Here is a 26,558-nt window from a genome sequence, read left to right as displayed (position 1 = left end):
CACTAAATGGCAGTGTGTTGGGAGTTTCCTTAAATGAAAAGGATCTAGGGGTCTTTGTAGATAACAAGTTGTCTAATTCTGGGCAGTGTCATTCTGTGGCTACTAAAGCAAATAAAGTTCTGTCTTGTATAAAAAAGGGCATTAACTCAAGGGATGAAAACATAATTATGTCTCTTTATAGGTCCCTGGTGAGGCCTCATCTGGAGTATGGGGGCAGTTTTGGACTCCAGTCCTTAAGAGGGATATAAATGAGCTGGAGAGAGTGCAGAGACTAAGTGCAACTAAATTGGTTAGAGGGAGGGAAGAGTTAAATTATGAGGGGAGACTGACAAGGTTGGGTTTGTTTTCTCTTGAAAAAAAGGCGCTTGCGAGGGGACATGATTACACTTTATAAGTACATTAGAGGATTAGAGACAAATATTGGGAGATCAATTTTTTTCCATAAAATGGCTCAACGTACCAGAGGCCCCCCTTTAGATTGGTGGAAAAGAACTTTCATTTGAAGCAACGTAGGTGGACAGTGAGGTTGGAAAATGCACTGCCGGGTGATGCTGATTCTGTTAATGACTATAAGAGGGGCTTGGATGATTTCTTGGACAAGCAGAATATCCAACGCTATTGTGATACTAAAATCTATATTGTGTATGAGTATATAAAGTTTATGTGAGTTGGGTTTGGGTTTCATTTGAAGGGGTTGAACTTGATGGACTTTTTTCAACCCAACTTAACTATGTAACTATGTGCCACAATTAATAAACCTCTGACTATGAGGTGTAATGGTTGGCACCCTAAATCTAGAACCGATTCCAAGCACCCTGGTCTTGGCTTGTGCTTCTGCCTGTAGCAGCCACCTTTGGCTTCGGGAGGAGCCCTCAGCTACTCAGATGCTGCCAGGTCTTAAAACGAGAGGTCCAAGGTGAGGGGTTCTAGATAGGTATGCACCGAATCCAGGATTTGGTTCGGGATTCGGCCAGGATTCTGCCTTTTTCAGCAGGATTCAGATTCAGCCGAATCCTTCTGCCAGGCCAAACCGAATCCGAACCCTTATTTGCATATGCAAATTAGGGGCGGGGAGGGAAATCACGTGACTTTTTGTCAGAAAACAAGGAAGTAGAAATGTTTTCCCCTTCCCATCCCTAATTTGCATATGCAAATTAGGGTTCGGTTTTGGTTCGGTATTCGGCTGAATCTTTCACAAAGGATTCGGGGGTTTGGCCAAATCCAAAATAGTGGATTCGGTGCATCCCTAGTTCTAGACAAGCAGATGGGCACAACTGTAAAGCAAGAGTCTTTGGGCAGAAGGTCACAGTACAAAGCGTGAGACAAAATCCTAATCAGATCAGACCGGGTCGGGGCAGGCAGAGAACAAACGTAGTCAGAGGGATAAGGCACAATCGGCGTCGGATATCTGGCAAGGGTTCAGGATGCAGAAAGTAGAATCGTTAAGTACAGGCAGGGGTCACAACAGGTAGTCAATAACAGGTTTCAGAATCAGAATAGCAATAGCTAAGCACCAGGAACAAATCCTATAACAAGCAGTTTGCTAAAGACTGAAATCCCCTTTTATATCTTTTGAATTTCGCGCCATTCCGCGCTGGTGTCATCACGTCAGCGCTCCCACGTCCACAAAGGAAACGAGATGTGGGCGCGCGCCCCTAAGGGAACCGGCATGGGAAGGAAAACAGAAGTGCGGACAGAGTGTGGCGGGCGTCGATGCCGAGGGGGCTGCAGGTGTCCCTGCAGACCCCCTCCCACTAGACCACCAGGGGTGAGTTGTTACATGAGGTTTATGTTCATCATTGCATAAAAAGGATCCCACTAACAGTTCACTATATGACAGGTTAGCAGATCAATGTGGCACAGGGTGCGGAAGTAGTAGAGAGATGTAATGGAGTCATCATTTTAGTTATTATGGTGTTCAAACAGCATTTGTAAATGTAGCAATGGACCTGAACTAACATACTCGAGGTTTTTATGAGCTAAATGTGACACCCTTTCTTTTTATAATAATCATACCTTCCTAATCCTTCCCCCTTTTATTATATACTGTATATATTGTAAGCTTGCGGGATCCACAACTGACACTTTCTTCTTTTTAATGAAGTTTATTGACACACCGGGGTGACATTTCAGGATACAAAACACAAATCATAAAAATAAATCCTGCCTTCACACATTTGATGAGTTCCCTCACTAAACTGGGTCCCTTGTGGGACTACCAGTAAAAATACATATGTTGGGGTCACCCCTGTACTCAAGATTCTTCTGGGGGATTGCTCAGCCTCCTGACTTTCCTCAGTCAGACAGACTCTTTCTCTCACTTGGTCATGGGCTCCCTCTGCTCCTTGCAGTTGCAGGTAGCACCTCCCCTGCTTCGAGAGAGTTTCCTGACAGTCTCATTAGAATTAAATACTTTTCTACAAAACAGTCTTCCTGTGGAAAGTGAGCTCCAATACTTGAGCTGGACTACTAGATTGGAGTACCTGGCTTGCCTGTTCTTTCCAGAATACTCCAGCTTCCAGAACCTGGCCACCAAAGTCTTCTCTGTTTATTAACACCCTTCCTGGTGCCTACATCTTCTACTGCGGAGAAATTAAAGGAAAAACAAACATTTTTAATAATTTCCTTGGTCACTCTACCACAATATATATTTTATATAGCTGTACAGTGCAATGGGGGACAAAGCTCTTGGAAACATTTGAAAGCCACTCTTGTATGTTTATGGAGATGTTTAAGACAGCCGTATGATCTTGATCAACAACTCTTCTTGATGTTTGATTATGTCAGATTCTCCCTGGTGGAAGTAAAGACCTACAAAGAATTGTATAAACCAGCCTTGTTCCTTAAAAAATAAGTTCTGTTTTTAGCTTCTTTGGATGTCAAGTAATTTTGCCAACCCATTCTAACATCAGCATTTTAATGGCAGTAAAAGCAACGCACATAGCTAAAAGGGAAAATCAACTCTGGGGGGGCTTTAAATTCAACTAAATCATATCCGACAGCTGGGACTTGCACACAAAATCAGTTTTAGTGCTTGTGTTTGGAAGAAATACAGAAGTCAGCGGAATAACCTTTCATGGCTCACAACGAGCCGCTTTGCAAAAGAAATAATCGGAATGGCTTGTGTTTGCTCAGTACCTTTCAGCTCTATCATTTCCATTCATCCCTCTATCCCCAGAAGCCTCCAGGGAGAAGTTGACCCAAGAGCAAACAAATAATAGCAATATCAAGTCTAATCAGCAGTAGAATCGCAAAAATTTTTGGGAGCTAAAAGCAAATATGGGTGATGGCGCTAGTTGTTTGTCATGCTAACAAATATTCACATAACTGGCTGCTGACCTCCAGCATAGCATCTGAATAGTGTATATCAGATGTAAGGAACAAGGAACCTCCTGCTATTAAATATAAGGATATTAAAGAAGTTGTGTAAGCAATTAACACACAACAGCAGCATTGGTACTTCTTAGTACTTTTCTTTTAGTGGCTAAAAATATCCTCAATATTACATACATGGTTCTTTGTATAGAGTAGAAACTTTATAGAAGCCTTCTCACTTCGGGGTATATTTATCAAAGAGTGAAGTTAGAGATCACCACAGTCCTCAAGAGTGAAATTCCGTCATTGCCTATTCACTTCAATGGGATTTTTAAAAGAGTATTTATCAATTCATGAAAGTGAAAGTTTATCCTTTGATAAATAGGCCTTTCAAAATCCCATAGAAATAAATGGAGAGTGGCAAAATTTCACTCTAGTGGACTGTGGCGTTCTTTAACTTCACTCTTTGATAAATATACCCTTCATGAGAAAAATGTTTTATTATCATCATCGTCATCATCATGGTTGGGCAGAAATTCACATTTATTGGATTCTTGTACTATCCAAATGTACATGTGTCTTATAACATTGAAGAATTCTAACTAGCCCTGTGGTTCTAGTTGCATAGCTGGTCTTCTCATATGGGACGTTGTGATCACCCCCAAAACTTTGTTCATTGTATGTACATAATGACCTTCACAAATTTAGCTTATTATTCTGATGCTATTTAGGCATTTGGTAAAATGGCCAGACGTCTGAACCATGGTTAGTTTAGTGCAGTTGGAGATGTGTCTGGACATGAAGAACAGTTGGAAATTGGTGAGACACTAGAAGCACAGTTAGATTATTGCGCTTGAAGCTGTGGCTAGACATTTCAATTATGATTAGGTTGATGCAGTTTGAGATATGGACAGAGATTTGAAGTATGGTTAGGTTGACGCAGTTGGAGATATGGACAGAGATTTGAAGTATGGTTAGGTTGATGCAGTTTGAGATATGGACAGAGATTTGAAGTATGGTTAGGTTGACGCAGTTGGAGATATGGACAGAGATTTGAAGTATGGTTAGTTTGATGCAAGTGGAGCTACAGTTTGACCAGAGATTTGCAGCACTGTTAGTTTGGTGCAGTTGGAGATATGGCAGTATTTGAAGCATGGTTAGTCTCGTGGGGTTTTCTTTTTCTTCCAATATTTTACTATTTGATGCCACTGTTGCCTATTTAATAAAGCTGTAGGTTATTTCATACCAAGGAGGTGTCAGTTGGGTGAGTTCTAGGGACCCTACAGTCAGAGTACCGATATGTAAAAATATATGCAAGGTCAATATGAACAGGTAAGTTAAAAGCAATTGGGGAATATTGTTTCTCCCTATAAAGGACACCTGAAGTTCATTCCAATCATTTATTTATGTAGTGCAGTGTCAGCATACAGTTCTAATAAACAGGAGGCAGGCAGTGTATGGACAAAAGAAAGCTTTGAAGAAAGATACAAGACAACATATAAAAATATTAATTATAAAACTCTTAAATGAGAAGGAAAGGCTTGGTGCACTTGGGGGTGCAAATGTTAGGCACCCCAAGTGATTGTATTGACTTACCTGAAACTCCCGGGCCTGTGCTCCTATCAGCAGAAAACTGCACCGCCTGGGGTTATTCCAATGAGAACGACAGATCGATCTTCTTCCTTCTTAATCTTTCTTCAAACAGCTGCACATGCGCAGTAGAACGAAAAGCCAAACTTTAACTAAAAGTCACTATTTCATTCTACTGCGCTTGCTTTTACCTTGGGAAATTTGAAGAAAGAAGAAGACAGAAGAGGATCAATCTGTGGTTCTCACTGGTATAACCCCGGACTGGAGCATTTTTTTGCTGATAGGAGCACCAGGCCGGGTTTCAGGTAAGTCAATATAATCACTTGGGGGTGCCTAACATTTGGCACCCCCAGTGCACCAAGCTTTTCCTTCTCCTTTAAAGGGGAACTAAAGTCTAAAACAGAATAATTCTATAAATGCTGTATTTTGTATACTAAATATAAATATGAATTTATTGCACCACAAGCCTAATAAAACAAATGGCCGCAGGGGGTCATCATCTTTACTAACTAATAGTCTTTATTTTTATAGTTCAACTATATCTAAATATATATATATATATATATACTCACACACATATGAAATTATACTCACGTCATTTTTCACTTTGCAAAGACCTGTGCAGTTTCATATGATGTGATATAGTTTTTTTATTCTGACACCCAAGCAATTAGCTTATACAAATGTGTATGTATGTATATATATATATATATAAAGTATCAAAAACAGACCGCACTCCAGGGACTTTTCAAGTGTGAAAAAAACTTGTATTTTATTTTCGACGTTTCGGCGCCATAACTCGGACGGCCCGAGTTATGGCGCCAAAACGTCGAAAATAAAATACAAGTTTTTTTCACACTTGAAAAGTCCTTGGAGTGCGGTCTGTTTTTGATACTTTGAATGATTATTTTGACCAGCACCTAGGCAATGTGTTAGACTGTTGTGAGTGCACCAGGTCGGACTTAATTTATATATATATATATATATATATATATATATATATATATATATATATATGGTACAAAGTCCATCACTCTCAAGTCTTAATGAAAAATAAAAAGGATTTATAGTTGTGTCTCAGCGTCAGCTCACAGTAGAGCTTTCTTCAGGAAACCCCACACCATAAAATAAAGAAAATACAAGTACACACATCAACAACAGAAATTTAAAAAAAAATGGTGCCAATCGTAGCCCCGCCTCCTCAGTGGTTTACAAGCATGAAAAAAAATAGAAAGTAACAAGTTTTTATGCTTTTCATATATGTTTATACATTTCCTCAACCTAGTATTTTTCCTGACTGCAGGTAATATACTTATGCTGTAAGTCAGTGACACATTACACCTGCTCTAATTGGCTGATTCCAGTATTAGTCAGCAACTTGCACTGCTTATCTGCTAAGTGGTGTGGTTGAGTCTGTTGCTGTAAGAAAAAGCTTAGGTTGAGGAAACACACTAACGAACCATTTATTTATGGTTTAACAATTATTGTCAAACTTTCACAATAACTGGGTGCATATTTATGTAAATGGCAGTTTGCCTCGTTATCCAATGTCTATGCATTTAGGGCAATGATTTGGCCCAATCTATGCAGATTAAACGAAAAGGAAAAGGAAAATTAATGGGGGGGGACAAGTTGTCCCCACTTAACTGTTATCCCTGGATGGCCTCATGCCAGCCCAGACTACTGTTGACTGAGCATTGCCATCTCCTTTCTTCTTCCCAGGTGTCCCCTCTAGAAAGGTGCATGCTCAGTATAGACATTTTAGGAAAAGGTAGTGACTGCACCAGGAAGTGTCTAACAACTTGACCAAACTCAATGGGAGATGCTTGGAAGACTGGAGGAACATGGCAGAGCCAGTAGATTAGGCAGGGATGTCTTAAAGAAGAGAAGCTTTAGCCTGGGGTAACAAGCAAACAAAGTGTATCACCAGGAGGTGTCTAATAACACCCCAGTGATATTATCTTTCCTTCACCTTTAAAATATTTCATTTAAAATGTTTCATTCAGGCAGGTTTAAAGCGCGACCTCTATCCATGTATTATTCATTTCTCTTCATTGACTTTCAGTAGGGCACTTATGCCATTATGGGAACGCTCACATCTAAAGTTTCAAACTAAGCAAAGATTTCAGCTGTCATCCTTTCTACTTTTAATGGCAGCCCTTTCACCGACCCCCCCCCACCAAACACACAAGTTTACTATACCCATGAGTGGGTTGTTTTAATAGTTTATTGAAATGTATAAATAGTCACGTAAAAAGATTCAGACCCTCATCAGACAGTCGCCCTCTAGGAATTGGCGGCCGTATCTTGCAGAGGAAGAATCTTTTCTTATTATTTAATATTTCAGTAAGGCACAGTCACGCTCACTACAGCAAATGAGCAGAGAGGAATGAAATGATAGTTCAGGAGAAATCAGTTATACTTCTTATTTCTCCGTTCATATAAAGTTTTGTTTTTGCTGAAAAAGGTAACATGCTTCGTGCTGAAAACATGTAAAGAACAATATTGATTGGAATGAAAACAAAAAAAAGGTTTATGATCTGTATAAACAAAGTGAGACAGGAGTCTATATAAACGTTCCTCTGTCTGTATTTATTCAGAAGCATAAATTAGGCCCGAATTGTTCGAAACCCAATGCAGACCATAATATCTTCAAATTGCTAATAGCCATTGACTTCTCCTGGACCTTGACAGGTTGAAGATGGAGTATGTTTGGATTCTGACTTTTTGTATCCTTGGGGTATTTATCGGATTTGATGCCTGAAAAGTCAAAATATTTTTGTGAAATTAGTAGAAAAGCCTGAAAAGTTTGAAACCCAGTGCAGATCATAATATTTTCAAATTGCAAATAGGACCTCTGCCATTGACTTCTACAGGACCTCGACAGGTTGAAGATGGAGTATTTTCAGATTCTGACTTTTTGTATCCTCTGGGGTATATAAAATGTCCAGTAAAAATTCAGATTTAGTAAAAAAATTAAATTTTTTCAAGTTTTTAACAGTTGGACTTTAATAAATAACACTCTAAATTTTCTGTTATGTGAAATCATTACATAAGTTGATTACTACATATTGATGAGCTTCATCAAGAGGCCAAAATCAAAAAATAGCCTATACTGTATCTCGGACCTGATTTGCATCAAACCTGACCATTCTTGTCATATGTCCTGCAACATCACCAACTGCGCCAAACTAGCCGTGCTTCAAATCTGTGGCCATATCTCCAACTACACCTAACCTAACTTGGCCTCAAATATCTGGCCATATCTCCAGTCCTTACATAAGCTGAACAAAAACACTTCTACACACTGATGAGCTTCATCAAGAGCAAAAATAGCATATAGCTCGGTTTAGAGCCAACTTCACCTTTAACGAAGGGGCTAGATTTCCTGGTTCTCCACAGAAGGGGAAAGACACTTCCTGTTCCATCACGTTCCTTGATCTTTATTGTTCCCTCCTCCTGACTTTCACTTCCTCTGTCCTCCTACCACATTAGCTCCTCAACCTGTTCTTTTTCCCCCCGTCTGCCCTTCCGAACACGATAATGGTTTTATCCTTTAATTGATGTAGTCTGAGCCCATCTGACCAACTCTCATCGCTGATAGGATGATGAGAGTTGTATTTGCAGGATAGCTGAAAAGAGAATAAGGGAAAATGTGGCTATGGGACATGGACAGAAGTACCCTGGGCCTTCTTCCAACTGGGGTGGCTTTTTGCAAACTTTACTCAAGAAGAAAGTGTGTGCCGGCAAAGGGAGAGGAAAGCAAAACATAGTAATTTTAGAGCAATTGGTCAACCATATAGTTTGCTTCTTTCAATATGTCTGGTCCATTGTAATGCTCCTTTGGCTTGATAAGATATTCACTCGGCTTTGTAATCCAGTACATCATCATAACCCAATGTAGGACAGGCAGCACACCCCTACTCCTATCTCCATAAAAACACAATACAAACTGTTTTGGTGGGAAAAAGACTGGAGCTGACCAGCCTTACTATAAACCCTTGAATGACAACCACATAGAGAGAACATTCCAGTTTGATGAACCCAACAAGCCCTGGCAGTTGCTTGGCCACAGTTGGCCACCTTAGTAGATACATAGACCTGGTCTCCCCACCATCTCAAAGCAGCTAGGAGCTGAGCTTACATGAAAAAAAATATATTTTTTTATTTTAGTTAAATTAAGAAGGGTGGGGTAGACATCCTTAGCTGATTTCTCTTGACAACCCTGATTTATACCCAGAGTTTCCCTTCTTGTCACTGTCACTGGAGTCTTCTTATTCTGCTGCTAATGATAACCTTCCTGACATACGGTATGTGACTTAGTAACAGCTGGGGAGTAACAGCCTATGAGTAAGTGCCCCAATAGGCATGAAACGCGTTAGGCTCCTTATGTCTTCATAAATTATTTTGTACTTTTAATTTTCTTATGCTTTAATTTTTGGGGTGATCCTTCTTCTTCTTCTATTTTGCCTTTGATAACATTTACCCTTAGATTGAGATGGGCAGCTAGACCCTCCCTTTACTCCATTTTTTAACCTGTTCTGTGCGGTTCCTCTTCTCCTTTACCAATGTAGGCATTTAGCACAGCTTACTTTCTTTTTGCACATGACATATGTTAGCCTTCCCATGCAGGGATGGCCCAAGGGTTGCCACCTGTTTTTTGCCACCCTTTTTTTGAAAGGGCTGTTTGGGTCAAAACTGTCTGTCTGGATTTTCCAAATTAGGAAATTCTGACAGGACATTGAAATGGCATGGCAATTGGCCAATTGCTGATCACCATGTCACAATCCTGCCCCTGACATCATCAGTCCCACCCCTAGAGCACCAGTCCAGCCTTCAATATTACCCTACCCGCCCCTGCCCGGAATTGGGCAAACCGAAAAGTGGCAACTCTAGATGGCCCCCATGTTCTATCAATATTTACCCTTTAATAGAGCTTCTTTTCCCCAGAATTCAAGAGAGATTGCACATGCCAGAAATCAGCACACAATTTGGCACCAGACAATTGGTGCAGACCAAGACTACCGAGGCCCAGTAATTCCTCGCTGCCCAACTGCTGTTGAACTCTATCTGTTGCCTGAACTTCTGGAAATCATTCATCTATCTTTCAGGCAGTGTTGGAGATATAATGAGAAATGAAGTCCAAGCATATGCTGCCGCAGTCCTGACACCCACACATGTACAGTAATAGACTGAATAAGGGACCAGTCATTGATAATGATCTGATCCTGTCTTGTCCTCGGCCAGAAAACATATTTAAAAATGGACAATATGAAGATATGATCTGCTTTGCTCTACTCCTGGCAAGTTATTGCCTTGTGCCGGCATTGCTGCGGCTGATGCATATGTTTTGTATTTGTATTATGCCAGCCTTCCTCTAATATCCTCTTTTTTTTTTCCCCCGTCTCTTAACTACACAGATCAAAATACAGGCCAATAATTTGTCTTCATTAATTTCCATGGAAACAATACAATATTTGCTTTGAATACTGAATGGGAAAGTCTTTGTTCACCTTTATCAGCAATTCTGCCGCATTGGGAGCGCATTTGTCCTGGGCTATTTTAGCAATGAAACGCTTATCCCGTAGGAAATAAGAGAAGCTTCTTTATATTTAATGAAGGCCATATTGTGCCTATAAAAAGAAAAACAGAAAGAGCAATAACGCTGTATATTTGGGGAACAGCATTCATTAACGTAAAATAAAACCCCTCTCAACGAGTTGAAAACCACTTCATATCATTCCTGAACTAATCCTGTCCGATATATTTAATATGCAGTTTTATGATGAGGGAAAGCAAAAGGCATTTCTTCATTACTATAAAGTTGTCACAACCTACCGTCCTTATAAAAACCACTTGCACGTGGCCTGTCATTTATTTTGTCCAGTTGACGCCTCAGGCGCATAAACAGTAAATCATTAATCGTGAAATTTTCGGAAATTATTAAATGAAAACCCCAAGCTGTTAAGGGAATATCAAGCTGCCAGACGGGCTTGCTGACACTTTGCGAAATCGAATTCTTGTATATTGTAAAAGAAACCATAGCTAAACATATAAAGGTATGGGATGCGTTATCTGGAAACCTGTTATCTGAACAGCTCTGAACTACAGAAAGTCCGACTCCCAAAGTGGGACATTCACTAAGATTCGTTGTTGCGCCAGCATCCACTTCGCCGCGCTTCACCGCACTTCGCCAGGCGTATTTTCGCCAGCGCTATGCAAATTCACTAAAATCTGAAGTTGCGCTCAGGGGAAGTGTAAGGGTGCGAAGTTGCGCTAGCGTTAATTTGCCAAGCAAAGCGAAGTTACGCTAGCGATGGTTAATTTGCATACGGCGCCAAATTGAAGTTACAATGGAAGTATATGTAGCAGCACTACACAAGCCTGGGAAACCTTCAAAACAGCAAATACAATTTTTATTTTGCCCTACACATGTGTCCACTGTATAGTTAAGGTTCCATGAGTTAGGAAATGTAGGGGGGGAGGAGGGGAGCCCCAAAAAAAATTTTGATCTTTTTCAGCCTATCACCCATAAAAAAGAAAAAACGCCAGCGTTTTTTGGGACTTAGAAAATTTTTAAACTTTTTTGGAAGCAATCCCTATCTACTCTATTGCACTTCACCTGGTCTGAGGTGGCGAAGGAAGTCTGGCGTAAAAGGTAGCGTTCGGAACAATTTGCGCGTCAGCGAATTTGAGTAGTTACGTCCGTTGCGCAAATTCGCCAGGCGTAAGGGTGCGAAGTAACACAATTTACGCCAGCGTTAGGCGCTTCGTCGTTTAGTGAATTTTTTTTAAAATGATTTCCATTTTCTGTGTAATAATAAAACAGTAACTTGTACTTGATCCCAACTAAGATATAATTAATCCTTATTGGAAGCAAAACCAGCCTATTGGGTTTATCTAATGTTTACATGATTTTCTAGTAGACTTAAAGTATAAAGATCCAAATTATGGAAAGATCCGTTATCCGGAAAACCTCAGGTCCTGAGGATTCTGAATAACAGCTCTCAAAACTGTACTGTATAAATTCAGGACTCCTCACAGGATCTGTCTCCAGGCACAGCCTTCTAGTGTTGCCACCAGGACAGAAAACTGTCCTCCTAACTTGGAAATCCATACAGGACTTGCAAATGAATGGCACAGCGATTGGCACATCATAAATCCAGCATCACTTCCCTGGACTCTCACCTGGCTGACCCCCTGCCCAGTCTGCTTAGGAGCAGAAATTGATAACCCTAGTGCTTTCCCTCTACCAGCCTATTCCAAAGGACTGTCTCTGGTGGGTTAGGGCCTGGGCTCTGGGCACATATAGGGTTGCCACCTTTTCCTTCTTTTGAATCTGGACGGGGGCGGCACCAGTCTGACATCAGAGGCGGGGTTAATGATGTAAAGGAGAGGGCCAGTGATGCGGAGGGGTGGTCCTGTGACAAGGAGGGGTGGGTCAGTGAAGCCGCGGCTCATGATTGGCCAAATCGCTCCAGAAACAGGGGACAGGCTTGCCCAGTTTTCAGGCTTTTGAAAACCGTGCAGACATTTTCCAATTGGACAACGAGTATAAAAACCTGACTCTCTGGTTCAAAACTGGACAGATGGCAACCCTAGGCACATACTGTATGTAATGCTCTTATTACTGGAACCTTCTCTCTTTTCCTCCTGGCTTCCTCTGCCTGGCTTATCAGCTCCTACTTCCTTTTTCTGCTGCCAAGGCTGCTGTACAACTTCCTGCAGCTCTGCAATTGGTCTTCAGCTGGTTTATAGGCAGCTACTGACAACAAACATTTTGGATCCTACTACTTGGGGCCATTGCAGGACTGTGTGGCACTACACCTGCACTACCCCAGCATTATCTCTGTACATAATGTCAGACTGAGTCAATGGGATACTGGAAAATCCTGGTGGGCCTCTGGCCCAGACCCACTCCTGACCATAAATTGTGGGTGCTCCCTCAAATCCCTGAAAGAATTAAAAGGTACATGGGGGGAAGGAAGGCATTGGGAGAAGCTGACAACTAGGGTGGCCCTGTTGGACCCCAGGCCGACACTGTCCGTACAGCATATGTATGTACATTGGGGACCCATAGGGTTCAGTTTTATTTATTTACTGTACAGGAAGTCCTGGTCCATCACTTATGCCCTGAGGGAGGGAAATATTTCCCATATGGTTTAAATTATTTTCTGATTATGTATAAAAAGGAAGGACATGTGTGCTCTTTCTCTCTCTCAACATCATCGCATTAGGTGGATCTTTTAGAGGGCCTGAGGTTGAGGTAAGCCTCATTACAGCAGTCCAAGATCAAGCCCTAAAGTAACCAACCCTTAGTGAAGCCTGGGTGCAGGGCCCCCGTGTATAAGGATTAGCAAGTATCACAGCTGACAACAATATCAGGGCCACCCCAGCACCCATTTTTCAACAGTGACTTTTCCTAACAAGCACCTCAAATAAAACCATTATAACTGGACCCTCCATAAACAACCACAAGCAACCACTTTATAGAAAGGCCACCAAAGGCAATGTTTCTTAGCAATATGATGCTCTGTCTCATCCCTGCAACCCCTCTAAAGCCAAATACATCAATATTCTTTTATTTTATTTCCACACCTTTCATATTTTCTAATTGCCTGTCCCTTATCAGTACATTCTCATCACCGGCAGAGGTTTAATGCCTTCGTTAATGAGATATTTAAGCTTTTTGCACCGTGAAGGTCGTTACCAAGTACAGTTTTTTTTCCAGAACAGAAGAACAGCAAAAAAAAAATTCTACTTGGTTCTGATTTCATCTTCATTTCGCCTTGATTTTTCATTCTCAGTGAGTTTTCCTATTTAGGTTTAGAAATAAGAGTAAATTCCTTCTGCTGAAAAATCAACACATGTTTATTGTGCATTTCTGCCATCTGATTATTTCATTGACGCGCCAATATTTCTTGACAATTTCAGATTCCATATAGGTGACATTATATTCCTTCTCGCTGGAGACCTTTCACCTTGCTTCAGCTTTTTCCTTTCTACAATCTATTTTCCCCGGGTGCAGCGAGCACTAGAAATAGATCTTTCCCTATCAGACAAGGCAAGTGGGAATGACCTCAGTGCTGATTGTGCTTCTGGATCATCCCAAAATGTGTGTTTTTTTGTTCTTTGTACTGAGACTGCTGAAATACATCTGTGGCGCGTGTTCATTGTCAATATAATAAATGGTCTCGTCAAATTAAATGTTTTAATTGGTTAAACCCCCTTCCCTTGGCAATAAATCTGCTGATGGCTTTGCAGCACAGTCCGGTGTATTCAGGTTTTTAACGGAACCTGCAGTTCAATGAGGTGCATGGAGCAAGCCTTGGGGAACAGATGGAACAGACTTTAATACAAAATGTTGGAGAGATACACCATTCATTAATTGCAATTGCACTGCTGAGCTAAATGAGCCCACCCCGGCTGCTGCCTCGGGGCTCACCACCACCCTTTGGCCCCCCATCTTAGATGGAAAGCATCCTCTTGCTCCCCTCCCCAAACCACAACATCCCCCAGCCTTCCGCACCTACCTTTTTTTTTCGTTCAGCCACAATGGTGGTCAGGGAGTGAAGTCGGAAGCCACTTCTGGCTTCCATGCAAGGACCGGGACTGGGTCAGCTGTGCACACGAGGGACGGGGGACACCGTTTTTTTTTCAGGTGTCCCACTGGCCCAGACCGGCACTGTCTATCTAAAATACAAAACTGGCAAATGCACCGTACAACTACTTCTTTTACTCCATTCTGCACCTTGCAGGACACTGGCGCATGCAGTATTTTTACACTGGGGTAGTTGCTTAAGCTGCTGACTGATGATTGGATCAATGCTAATCACATCTCATACAGGTAATAACCAGTGCCTTCATCCCACTAGACCAAGATGCTTAGTGAAAAGTCATGGAGACAAGATAACCACATCACTTGTGGTGGCCCTCATACAATTACCTGTGTTTCTATTGCTTTAAGGGATTCTGTCATGGGAAAAATATTTTTTTTACAAAATGAATGCTTAATATTGCTCCTCCAGCAGAATCCTGCATTGATATCTGTTTTTCAAAACGGAAAACAGATTTTTTTTAATTTAATTTTGAAATCTGACATGATGCTAGAAATGTTGTTAGTTTCTCAGGTGCCCTCAGCCATGTGAAATCTGACATGGTGCTAGACATGTTGTTAGGTTTACAGCTGTCCTCAGCTATGTGACTTGTGCTTGCCCGAAGATTCTGGTTGGGAATTATGGATCAAGGAGGAAGTAGCGGGCACCAAACACAGTTCGAGGTATCCAAGGGGTTAAGAAGTTCAACGTAGTCTAGTCCAGGCAAAGGGTCCGTTCAGGCAGCAAGAGATCAATAAATGGTGAAACAGACCGAGGTTAAGATCAGGAATCAGTAGAAATAGTAATTTAGTGCACCCAGGAACACACGAGGTAGAACCTATAACCAGGCAATGGCTCCAGGGCTCTGGCGTCTATTTAAGGCCAGTTTTTGTGCCAAAATTAGAGTGATGATGTCATGTATCACGTGCTGATATTGCACATTTTGACGCGCGTCATGAAACCACGCACGTTTCAACGCATTGGTGTCAAAACATCACAACGTGCCACACACATCCTCTGGGCGCCACCATCTTGACGGAAGGAGCACCAGTGGGCGCTCCTTACAGTGCTCTGGTAAACTTTAGTCACCCCCAAACAGCCCATCAGCAGCACAATTGGAAGGTAACCAGATAACAGCTCCCTGACACCTGCATTGCTAAAAATGCTCTTGTGACCCACCTAGTGGTAGATATGAGAACAGCATGCAATAGTAAAAAATCCAAGTCTGGCTAACCCAAGTCGCAACTCCTTGCGTTACATTGAGTAGCAGAAACAATAGCTTATCTGAAAGCAGTTCCATTGTGAAGTGCTGGCTCTTTCTAAAAGCACATGACCAGGCAAAATGCACTGAGATGGCACCTGCACACCAATTTTACAACTCAAAAATAGACAATTATTGGTTCAGGAATAACATTTTAAATGGTAGAATAAATAACTTGCAATGCACCCACAGTGTAATTTAGTAATAAAAACCATAAACATCATGACAGAATCCCTTTAAGTAGGAAGTTTTTTTTGCAGTGTGAAAGGCCAAGAGGTGGTTGACATGGACATAAATGGAAGAGCAGGTAGGTAACAATGCACTGGGGTAACTGACCCATGTACGTATTAAGCACACAATGGGTGCTGAACAAAATCCATAAAGGTCTCTCTAGGCTTGATTGGTGTAAACAACAATAACAACAAATCTCAAGGGGAACCACTATTCTTGTTTGTTTCTATTTCCCTGCTGCTGCAGAACATGTGCAAAATATAGGATGCTGAGCATATGTAAAATTAGATTTATTGTTCTCCATTTGATGCCAGATGTAATTGCTCCGCACATCTTTGGCTGATATTGTACTTTCATAATCCCCGGTCTCACTAGTGCAGAAAAAAAATCCCTCGCAGGTAATTAGGAATTTGTACTTTGATGAATGTGATGTATTCGCCTTGTTCTATTTTCTTTTCCTGATTTTGCAGCCAGGAGATCCTAATTCCAGGCCCATGATAACATTCACCGCACTCGTTCCAACAGCAATCAATCCATCCCTTGCTTAGCGAGATATATTTATTAGATGACATGAAATCATTTTAATTCTGCATTTACTTTATAGAGAACCGCTTGCTTTTAGACTGGCACATTAATCCCTGGGTATATTTCTCATGTGGCAGATAGAAATGTATGTCAATAAAGCAATAATGCAGCCAAAACCTAAAGTACGGAAGAGTGTACATTGATGGTCTAGAGCAGGTATTGGGCATTTGCTTAGGTCAGTGATCCCCAACCAGTAGCTCATGAGTAACATGTTGCACCCCAACCCCTTGGATGTTGCTCCCAGTGGCCTCAAAGCAGGAGCTTATTTTTGAATTCCAGGCTTGGAGACAAGTTTTGGTTGCATAAAAACCAGGTGTACTGCCAAACAGAGACTCAGTGTAGGTTGACAATCCACATAGGGGCTACTAAATGGCCAATCACAGCACTTATTTGGCACCCCGGAAACATTTTTCATGCTAGTGTTGCTCCCCAACTCCTTTTACTTCTGAATGTTGCTCACGGGTTCAAAAGGTTGGGGATCCCTGGCTTAGGGTTTGGTGCACTTTGATGGTGCAAAAGAAAGGGCTACATTTGTTCATGAAAAGATGTCATTTTGGTTATCTTCAGTCATCTCACGTTAATTTTACCATTTTAACTTTATCACCCCAACTAAGCAACGTGTGGCATAACCTGCCGTATTACTCTAAAATATGTCTGTTCACAGATGTGTCTATAAATATAGGAATCCAGGATTCGGTTCGGGATTTGGCCAGGATTCGACCTTTTTCAGCATGATTCGGATTTGGCCGATTCCTTTCGCCCGTCCAAACCAAATCGTTATTTGCATATGCAAATTAGGGGAGGGAGGGAAATTGAGTGACTTTTTGTCACAAAACAAGGAAATACTATGTTTTCCTCTTCCCACCCCTAATTTGCATATGCAAATTAGGATTTGGATTCGGTTCGATATTCGGCCGAATCTTTTGTGAAGGATTCCGTGGTTCCCCCGAATCCAAAATAGTGGATTTGGTACAGAATCAAAGCACAATGTTTGTAAAGAGTCAGTTCACCATAGATTGACTGCCTTAAAAGGGTTGTTCACCTTTAAATTCATTTTTAGTATGATGTAGAGTGTGATAATCTGAGATAATTTGCATTTGGGTTTTTTTTTTATTATTATTATCTGTGGTTTCTGCGTTGTTTAGCTTTTTATTCAGCAGCAATTTAACTAATTGGGTTGCTCCAAATTCCCCTAGCAACCATGCATTGATTGGAATAAGAGGTTGGAATATGAATAGGAGACGGTCTAAATAGAAAGATAAATGATTAAAAGTAGTACAGATGTGGGATCTGTTATCAGGAAACCTGTTAACCAGAAAGCTCAGAATTATGGAAAGACTTTCTCCCATAGACCCCATTTTATCCAAATAATTCAAATGATTTCCTTTTTCTCTGTAATAATAAAACAGTAGCCTGTACTTGATCCCAACTAAGATATAATTAATTCTTATTGGAAGCAAAACCAGCCTATTGGGTTCATTTAATGTTTATATGATTTTCTAGTAGACTTAAGGTATGAAGATCCAAATTATGGAAAGATCTGTTATCTGGAAAGCCTCAGGTCACGAGCATTCTGCATAACAGGTCCCATACATGTAGTAACAATAAACGTGTAGCCTAAAGCTGGCCATACACTGACTGATAAAAGCTGCCGACAGACGAGCTCCGACGGGCTTCCGTGATCGATATCTGGCCGAAACTCGGCCAGATGTCAATTGGGCAGGGTTTAAAATCCCATCGGAATGCAGCCGCATCTATTCTTAGATGTGGTCCTGGAATCCGACCATTCATTGGCAGCATTATGATCCAATCGCTGGGCCCTTAAAGCTGGCCATAGATGCAAAGATCTGATCGTACGAATCATCGTACGATCGGACTTTCCCATCTCCCGACCTGCCACTAACCATTCAGATCAAAGTCTTACCAGTCAGATTAGTTAAAGAACAGATCAGCGATGTTCTGCCCCTGACAGCAATCGTACGATATCTATGTCCAACCAAAGCTGGTGACAGTCTCCCACTGAAAATCGTACGATCGGCAATACACGCAGAGATATTATCGGCAGCCGACAGAAATTTTCTAACCAGTCCGATCGACCAAACGATCGATCTCCGCCGGACGAAATATGTCGGGACTCTCCACACACGGTCCGAAAATCGTACGAATCCTCGATTCCTATGATCGGATCTTTGCGTCTATGGCCAGCTTTAGGCCCATGATCGGATCATCCTGATTTCACTCACCTCAATGTGGCATATCGGGAGAGATCGGCTCGTTTGGCGAAATCACCAAACGAGCGGATCTCTACGTGTATGGCCACCTTTACAGAGAATTGGCTTTTTGAGATGGGATCGGTGACCCCTATTTGAAAAAGCTGGAAATAATCAAAAGAAAAAGGCAAATAATTAAAATTAACTATAAATAAAATGAAGGCCAATTGAACATTTGCTCAACGTTAGCCATTGTATAAAATACTAAAAGTTAACTTTAATACCCAGTTGTACCCAATGGTTTATCAACTACAAATTCAGCCTAAAGTATCCCAAAGAAAGATTGGGTTTGTGTGAAGTCTCTATAATGTGCATCTAAGCAGTTTTTCATAGACAGTAACTGTTATAGGCCTAAGACAACTTGATGTTAGTCAGATCATCATCAACACCAATAATCTTGCATAGCCCCCAGTGGTGTAACTACAATGCTCTGGGCCCCCCCCCGCAAAAAAATGTTCAGAGGGGCCTGACTGGGGTTGCAACCTGTCCGGATTTCACCTGGATAGTAAGGTTTTTGGAAGGGCTGCCCGGGTGAAAAATTAGGAAATCTGGACAGGACATTGAAGTGAATGACATGGCGATTAGCCAATTGCCGATCAGTCCCGCCCCTGACGTCAACCATCCCCTCTTCCCGATGACACTGACCCTCCCCCTACATCACTGGCCCGCCCCCTGCCCATTTTTGCCTTGCGTACCTCGATCCCCCATCCTCCTGCCCACTTCCCATCCTGCCTTCACCCCACTCACATCCATCCAGCCTCCACCCCGCCCACTCCCCGCCCCAACTCCACCCACTCTCGCCAAACCTGTGTCCCCCTTCCTCGCCACAGGTAAGAGAGTGGCTGGGAAGGAGGGTTTTATTTATTAGCTATAATAAGCAGACCCTACAGTCTGGGCCCCCCTGTTCCCTGGGCCCCCCTGCAACTGCGGGGTCTGCTTCCTCTATAAATACACCACTGATAGCCTCTCAGTTATACATGAGCTGCAGAGTTGTATTTAATTAAGTTTATAACACTGAAATTAATTTAGTTCAACAACTTGTGTAAGCGTCCTGTAAAGCCTATCTATTAAGCTGCCCAGGCTCCTTTCAGTCAAAGACATCATAGAGATAAGAATGAAGGAAACCTGCACTTATATTATATCTGATACAGAAGAAACAAAAGTAAAAGCACATTCCACAACTGCCCAACCACTGACATGTCCCTCTCCACGTGTGATTCCCTTTAATCCAGCGGTATATGGGAAACATGCAGAATAATCCGGTTACTCGTCCCACCTTTGTTCGGCTATAGCAACTGATTGCATTTCGACCACAGCGAAGCACGTATGACGCCATTCAAACAGGAGCATACGCTATCCAATTACAAGCTTTATTCAATCCCTACACAGTGGTTTGATGAGTTTCAGGCTGAGGCATTAAATACAGTCTCACGGCTTAATCCTCAGATTGGAAAATAATTTAATATGCAGCAACAGTAGGTACAAAGGCTTTTCCTTCCTGAGCGGAATTAGAAGCCATTCCCATTTAAACACAGTTAATTCGGCATTTTAAGAGGTTGGCCTGAATAAATACAAAGCGGCAATTAAATGACTACTGGGGCCACCGCAGGGCCCTTGTTATACTGTAAGTCCCCAGATCCCTTATTTATTACAGAAAACTTACAGCTGCTCAACCAATTGATACTGTACATATATATATCTGTGCTTCTCCTTAATGAGACATCCAACATGATTTGCACCTGGATATCCAGTCATAGGATTCTCTCTGTATGTGCAGCAGGGAATTAGACATGGATCCCTAATTGTCACTTTCCAGCGGAAAGTGGATAATGTAATAATATTTTAGTTGACTGGTGCCTGTGCTTTTCGTTAGTAAACATTGATCAGGAAATGTGGCTTTAATCAGAGAAAACAAAGGCATTTCAGATCCTGTGGATGGGAACATTGAGGTAGAATTATGATTAAAATAAAAAGGAAATGGACAAGATGGGGCACTGTCTGTCTGTCTCTATCCATCTATCTGCGTGTATATATCTCTCTGTCCATCTATTTATCAATCAAATGATCTATCATCTATCTGCTTGTCTCTATCTATCATCTGTCTAGGTATATTTCTCTCTATTTCTCTAGTTCTCTATCTGTCTGTCTGTCTGTCTGTCTGTCCGTCCACCCACCCATCTATCTATCTATCTATCATCTATCTCTCTCTCTCTATCTATCAATTTCTCTATCTCTTTTTCTCTATCCAACTATTATTTATCTAGCTATCTCTCTTTCTCTTTATTTCTCAATCTATCTATATATTTGTATTTATCTATCTATTTATTGATCTGTCTATCTATCTAGCTCTATTTCTCTATCTTTCTATCTCTCTATCTCTTTATTTCTCTATCTATTAAATATATATCTATTATCTATCTATCTATCTATCTATCTATCCATCTATCAATTATCTATCTATCAATTATCTATCTATCTATCTATCATCTATCTATCTATCTATCTATCAATTATCTATCTATCTATCTATCTATCTATCTATCTATCTATCTATCTATCATCTATCTATCTATCTATCTATCTATCTATCTATCTATCTATCATCTATCTATCATCTATCTATCTATCTATCTATCTATCTATCTATCTATCTATCAATTATCTATCTATCTATCTATCTATCTATCTATCTATCTATCTATCTATCATCTATCTATCTATCTATCTATCTATCTATCTATCTATCAATTATCTATCTATCTATCTATCTATCTATCATCTATCTATCAATTATCTATCTATCTATCTATCTATCTATCATCTATCTATCAATTATCTATCTATCTATCTATCTATCTATCTATCATCTATCTATCTATCTATCTATCTATCTATCAATTATCTATCTATCTATCTATCTATCTATCTATCTATCATCTATCTATCAATTATCTATTTATCTATCTATCTATCTATCTATCTATCTATCTATCTATCTATCTATCTATCTATCTATCTATCATCTATCAATTATCTATCTATCTATATATCTATCTATCTATCTATCTATCTATCTATCTATCTATCATCTATCTATCTATCTATCAATTATCTATCTATCTATCATCTATCTATCAATTATCTATCTATCTATCTATCTATCTATCAATTATCTATCTATCTATCTATCTATCTATCTATCTATCTATCTATCTATCTATCTATCTATCAATTATCTATCTATCTATCATCTATCTATCTATCTATCTATCTATCTATCTATCTATCTATCTATCTATCTATCATCTATCTATCAATTATCTATCTATCTATCTATCTATCTATCTATCTATCTATCTATCTATCTATCTATCATCTATCTATCAATTATCTATCTATCTATCTATCTATCTATCTATCTATCTATCATCATCTATCTCTCTTTCTCTCTATTTCTCTATCTATCTGCCATCTGGACTCAATATACACACACTCACACAGGAAGGGCGGGTCATGAATTAGATTTAATTGAGGTAATTAGACCTGTTCCACCTTAGGAAGGTGCAGTGAGTAGGGACAAGAGGCAGAAGTGTAGGTGGGTGTGTGAGTTGTGTTGATGTGTGTCTGTACATCCTGAGCTCCAATTACTGTCACTGTCCCTGGTGCTGATCTCTTTGTCAGTTTTCAGAGAATCTGAATGGGTGTGTGTTTCAGTGTGTGTGTGTGTGTGTGTGTGTGTGTGTGTGTGCACGCCAAGCCTGCTGCATGGCCACCCCTTGTGATGTATAATACTGGAGCCTGCAAGCTGAGAGTGTATCATTCAGCAGTGGGAGCCCGTGAATATTTCTTCTTGGGATTGCTATGAAACACGGCACTGGAGCTTTTTGCCTTTGCTTATCTGACAAGCTGGACATTCAGTGCTGAGCCTCCTTCCCTCTGGTGAGTGACAATATTTATATGTTCCCATCTGATTCATAGAAAAAGACTGTGCCTTGTGCCATGCACGGTCCTGCTGTTCTGCTTAATGTGCCGGGGTCTGGGAGACAATGAACACTCAACTGAGCTCTGTCTTTAGCTAAAAGAAGTCTTTGTTGTGAGGTTTGATTTGAAGTGTCAGTGACTGCTCCATTAACATTCTCTCCACAGTCTCAACTTATTCTGCTTAGAAAGAGCATCGATGCTCTCAGAGCTGCTTCCCCTTTACTGCTTTGTTGGTTTAATATGAATAGCATTATATATCAATATGCCCAGTATGTGAGAAACAATTAGCATTAGATCCTAGCAATGTTCTCCTTATTTCCCTGATAATGGATTTGTCCAAAGCTTCAAAGTTATGCATTTCCCAACAACCAGAATTAACTCTTTAGGTCTCTTGAGCTCAACATCAGCATCAGCCTCTATAGTTATACAAGGGACGGCAATGGGTTCCAGTAGATTGCCCCCTTATAGCACATGTCTTTGTTTTATATCCATTGTGTCGTTAGTATAGCACATGGAACTGTTTCCTCCCTTATTGGAAATGAAGGATGAGCAAGTTCAGATATGATTTCTTCTTTCAACCCCACCCCCTTTTATATTTCTTAAAATGGCTAAAAGGAAGGTAAAGGATTGTTCCAGCCAGCATATCGGCATGGGTCCTTTTGTTGGCTCTGGTTTTGAGGGTGTTATTCTTTCAGACACTCGAATTGGTACTTATGCAGGTTCTGGGCTCATCCATTTTGTTGTACATTTTGTGACTGTTTTTGGCATTCCACCATATCTTTCAAGTATGTGATTTGAAAAGGCTCTTTTTTATACCATTCATGGATGTAAGGCCAAGTGCATAGCACAAAACTGACCACAAAGCTGCCCATGTATAAATATTGTGACCATGCACACTCCTTGAATCAGTACATTTGATTAGCCTACAGGATTCAAGGACATGAGCGAGCCCATGGCTTCCTTGATGAGGTGTTACTTCCAAAGCTCCCAACACCAACACACACAACTGATTTACCAGTTGACGCACCAGAAGGGATGCCATTGTAGCCCACATTGACGTGAATGCATCTTGTTTTGAGAAAGAATGAATAAAATGGTCAATTACCTAGACCTCAAATGGGCACCATGGGGCACAAAAGTGCACCATTTAGTGTTCCTCAAAAGAGAACTCCTGTCCAAGGACACAAGATGCAAAGCACAGTGCCAACAAGGAATGGGGCAGCCCTGTCCCTCCTGCCCTGACCATTCCGCCTGCCATGAAGACACATAGTTAGGGAACAGGTAGAAGGCGGGAGGGGGACACCTACATGCTTCCCTTTGGCCCTCACAAATCAAGCACTGGCAAACACATGCAACACTGTATTCATCATGTATCTTGCACTTTGCACCCTGCCCTGTACTTATTAAATGACTCCCATTGGGAATTCAACCACTGGACATGTTTACAAAGAAAATTCAATGGTGTTGTTTACATATCCTTATACTGTTTTGTGGTTTCCTCTTACATACATTGGGAAAAAAGCCAATTAAACTGTGTAGCCTATTCATCATTTTGTGATATTCCATTTCACATTGTGTGTAAAGGTCCCATAAAAGAAATACTGTTATCTGGACCCGCTACTGCCCCAGTCGCACTGATATTAATTGATCACAATCAGTAAGAAAATAATATTGCATTTAATTAATAAATGTTCATGATTAAAGAGTTGTGTAGTTTCTCTCTGATGAATTGAACTCTAGTTTCACCCTTTGATAAATATGCATTAAGTCAAAGCATGTGCCTAGCCCAACATAGCCATGAAACTAAATGTATCTGCGGAACTGAATGAGATTTCTGTTTATTTATCTCAAGAACAGGCAAACTGAACAAAGTATCTGGCTATGGTACCTGGGCACTGTGCTGATACTTTATCTGAAGTAGAGTCAGGTTTCTGCGAGGTGATTCATCATCTTCAGGTCAGGCTGCTCCGTTTTCCCCAACTGGCACATCCCATTTGTAATTATGTTGTTGGATGAGTAAGAATAAGGACAGATGATGGATGAATAGATAATAGATAAAGACACAGAGAGGTACATGGATGGCCATATATATAGATAATGTAAGTAGAAGATGGTTATGAAGTTGAGGTTGAGGTGGGCAAATATGGACGTCTAACACATGGAGCAAACATTATTTTAACATCATATCATTCACACCACACCTCATTAAACCGTGACAATGCACTTATTTCAATGGAAACAGTTGGTAATGGTAATGGTAATAGTCTATATAAATGGAGTGACATGGTGGAACATGGTGAGGCATCAAGCCAAATGAGTAGAATAAGTTTGCTCTGTCTGTGTGTATATAGAGAGAGAAAGAGGGCTAAACAGGAGAGATGCCATAGATAGAGATGAAAGGGTTAACTTTAACATCACCCTTAGCTCATAATTAAACACCGTACGGGCCCTTAACAATAATTTTCAAATGCTAACAAATCCCCAAAACAAATACCAGGCTTATGTCCTATAGGCAGAGCAGGACACCCACACAGGCAGAGTATGGCACACACAGGGAGCATAGGGCAGGCAGAGTATAGCAATTCCAGGCAAACCGCACTTACTTTGTAGTTTACTTTTCCAGGGTATGGGTGCAGGTCAAATAACCTGTTCACCAAGGTTATAACTTGAACACATTTCTCTCTACAGACAGCACTCCAAGTTCTTGATTAAAATTCGCCTTTATTTATTCCATCTTAGGGCAGCATAGGAATGCAACGTTTCGAGTGGCACTCCACTCTTAATCAAGCATTTTTATGCTTGATAAAGAGTGGAGTGCCACTTGAAACGTTGCATACCTATGCTGCCCTAAGATGGAATAAATAAAGGCGAATTTTAATCAAGAACTTGGAGTGCTGTCTGTAGAGAGAAAGGCAGAGTATGGCACACACAGGGAGCATAGGGCAGACAGAGTATGGCACACACAGGGAGCATAGGACAGGCAGAGTATGGCACACACAGGGAGCATAGGACAGTCAGAGTATGGCACACACAGGGAGCATAGGGAAGGCAGAGTATGGCACACACAGTGAGCATAGGGAAGGCAGAGTATGGCACACACAGTGAGCATAGGGCAAGCAGAGTAAGGCACACACAGGGAGCATAGGGAAGGCAGAGTATGGAACAAACAGGGAACATAGGACAGACAAAGCATGGCCCACACAGGTAGCATAGGAAGGGCAGAGTATGGCACACACACAGGGAGCATAGGGAAGGCAGAACAGAGCAGGAGACAGGGAAACCTACCAGGACCACTCTAAGATGTACTACATACAGTGACACAGTGCAGGTGCCCTTTCAGAAATTTGAAAGAACAGGTGAACAATGTGGGCAGTTTCAGTCTGAGTCTCAGGCATGAACAGTATAGGGCTTTAGGATGTGAACAATAGAGGTGTTACAGGTGTGAACAGTACAGGGGATTGCAGACTGAATTTGAGGTTTAAAAAATGCAGGGGTCAGTAAATCTCTGTAGTGATACCCTTTAAAGTTTAAACATGGTAAGCAGACACAGCAGACAGACTTTCGTGTGGGGGCCACACAAGGGGGGTCGCGGGATGCCAGTTGGACAGCTTTAGTGTAAGCCATTGTGTTGTTGGTTGGATGTTGGAAAAACTAGAAAAACTAGAAAAACTGATGAACACAAGTGCTAAATTTTTACGAACTTAGGTGCTGAGGTTTCTGATACCAACC

The 26,558-nt window shown here is 41.0% G+C and overlaps 1 protein-coding gene across 7 annotated transcripts in view; it reads left to right on the top strand.

Annotated features, from left to right (window-relative positions):
- The window catches only part of LOC108710034 (disks large homolog 2), a 621,594-nt gene that overhangs the window by 476,115 nt on the left and 118,921 nt on the right, over window positions 1-26,558 (top strand). The window contains exon 1 of one of the 7 annotated variants that reach the window (XM_041584608.1): window positions 22,410-22,787. The exons of the other annotated variants lie outside the window; for them this stretch is intronic. The gene's annotated coding sequence lies outside the window, so the exon portion shown is untranslated. Of the gene's footprint in view, window positions 1-22,409; window positions 22,788-26,558 lie in introns of those variants that run through there. 7 annotated transcript variants of the gene reach the window in all.

The sequence above is a fragment of the Xenopus laevis genome, chromosome 2S (genome assembly GCF_017654675.1).
Source record: "Xenopus laevis strain J_2021 chromosome 2S, Xenopus_laevis_v10.1, whole genome shotgun sequence".
NCBI classification, from domain to species: domain Eukaryota; kingdom Metazoa; phylum Chordata; class Amphibia; order Anura; family Pipidae; genus Xenopus; species Xenopus laevis.
This window is presented reverse-complemented; position numbering and strand designations above follow the sequence as displayed.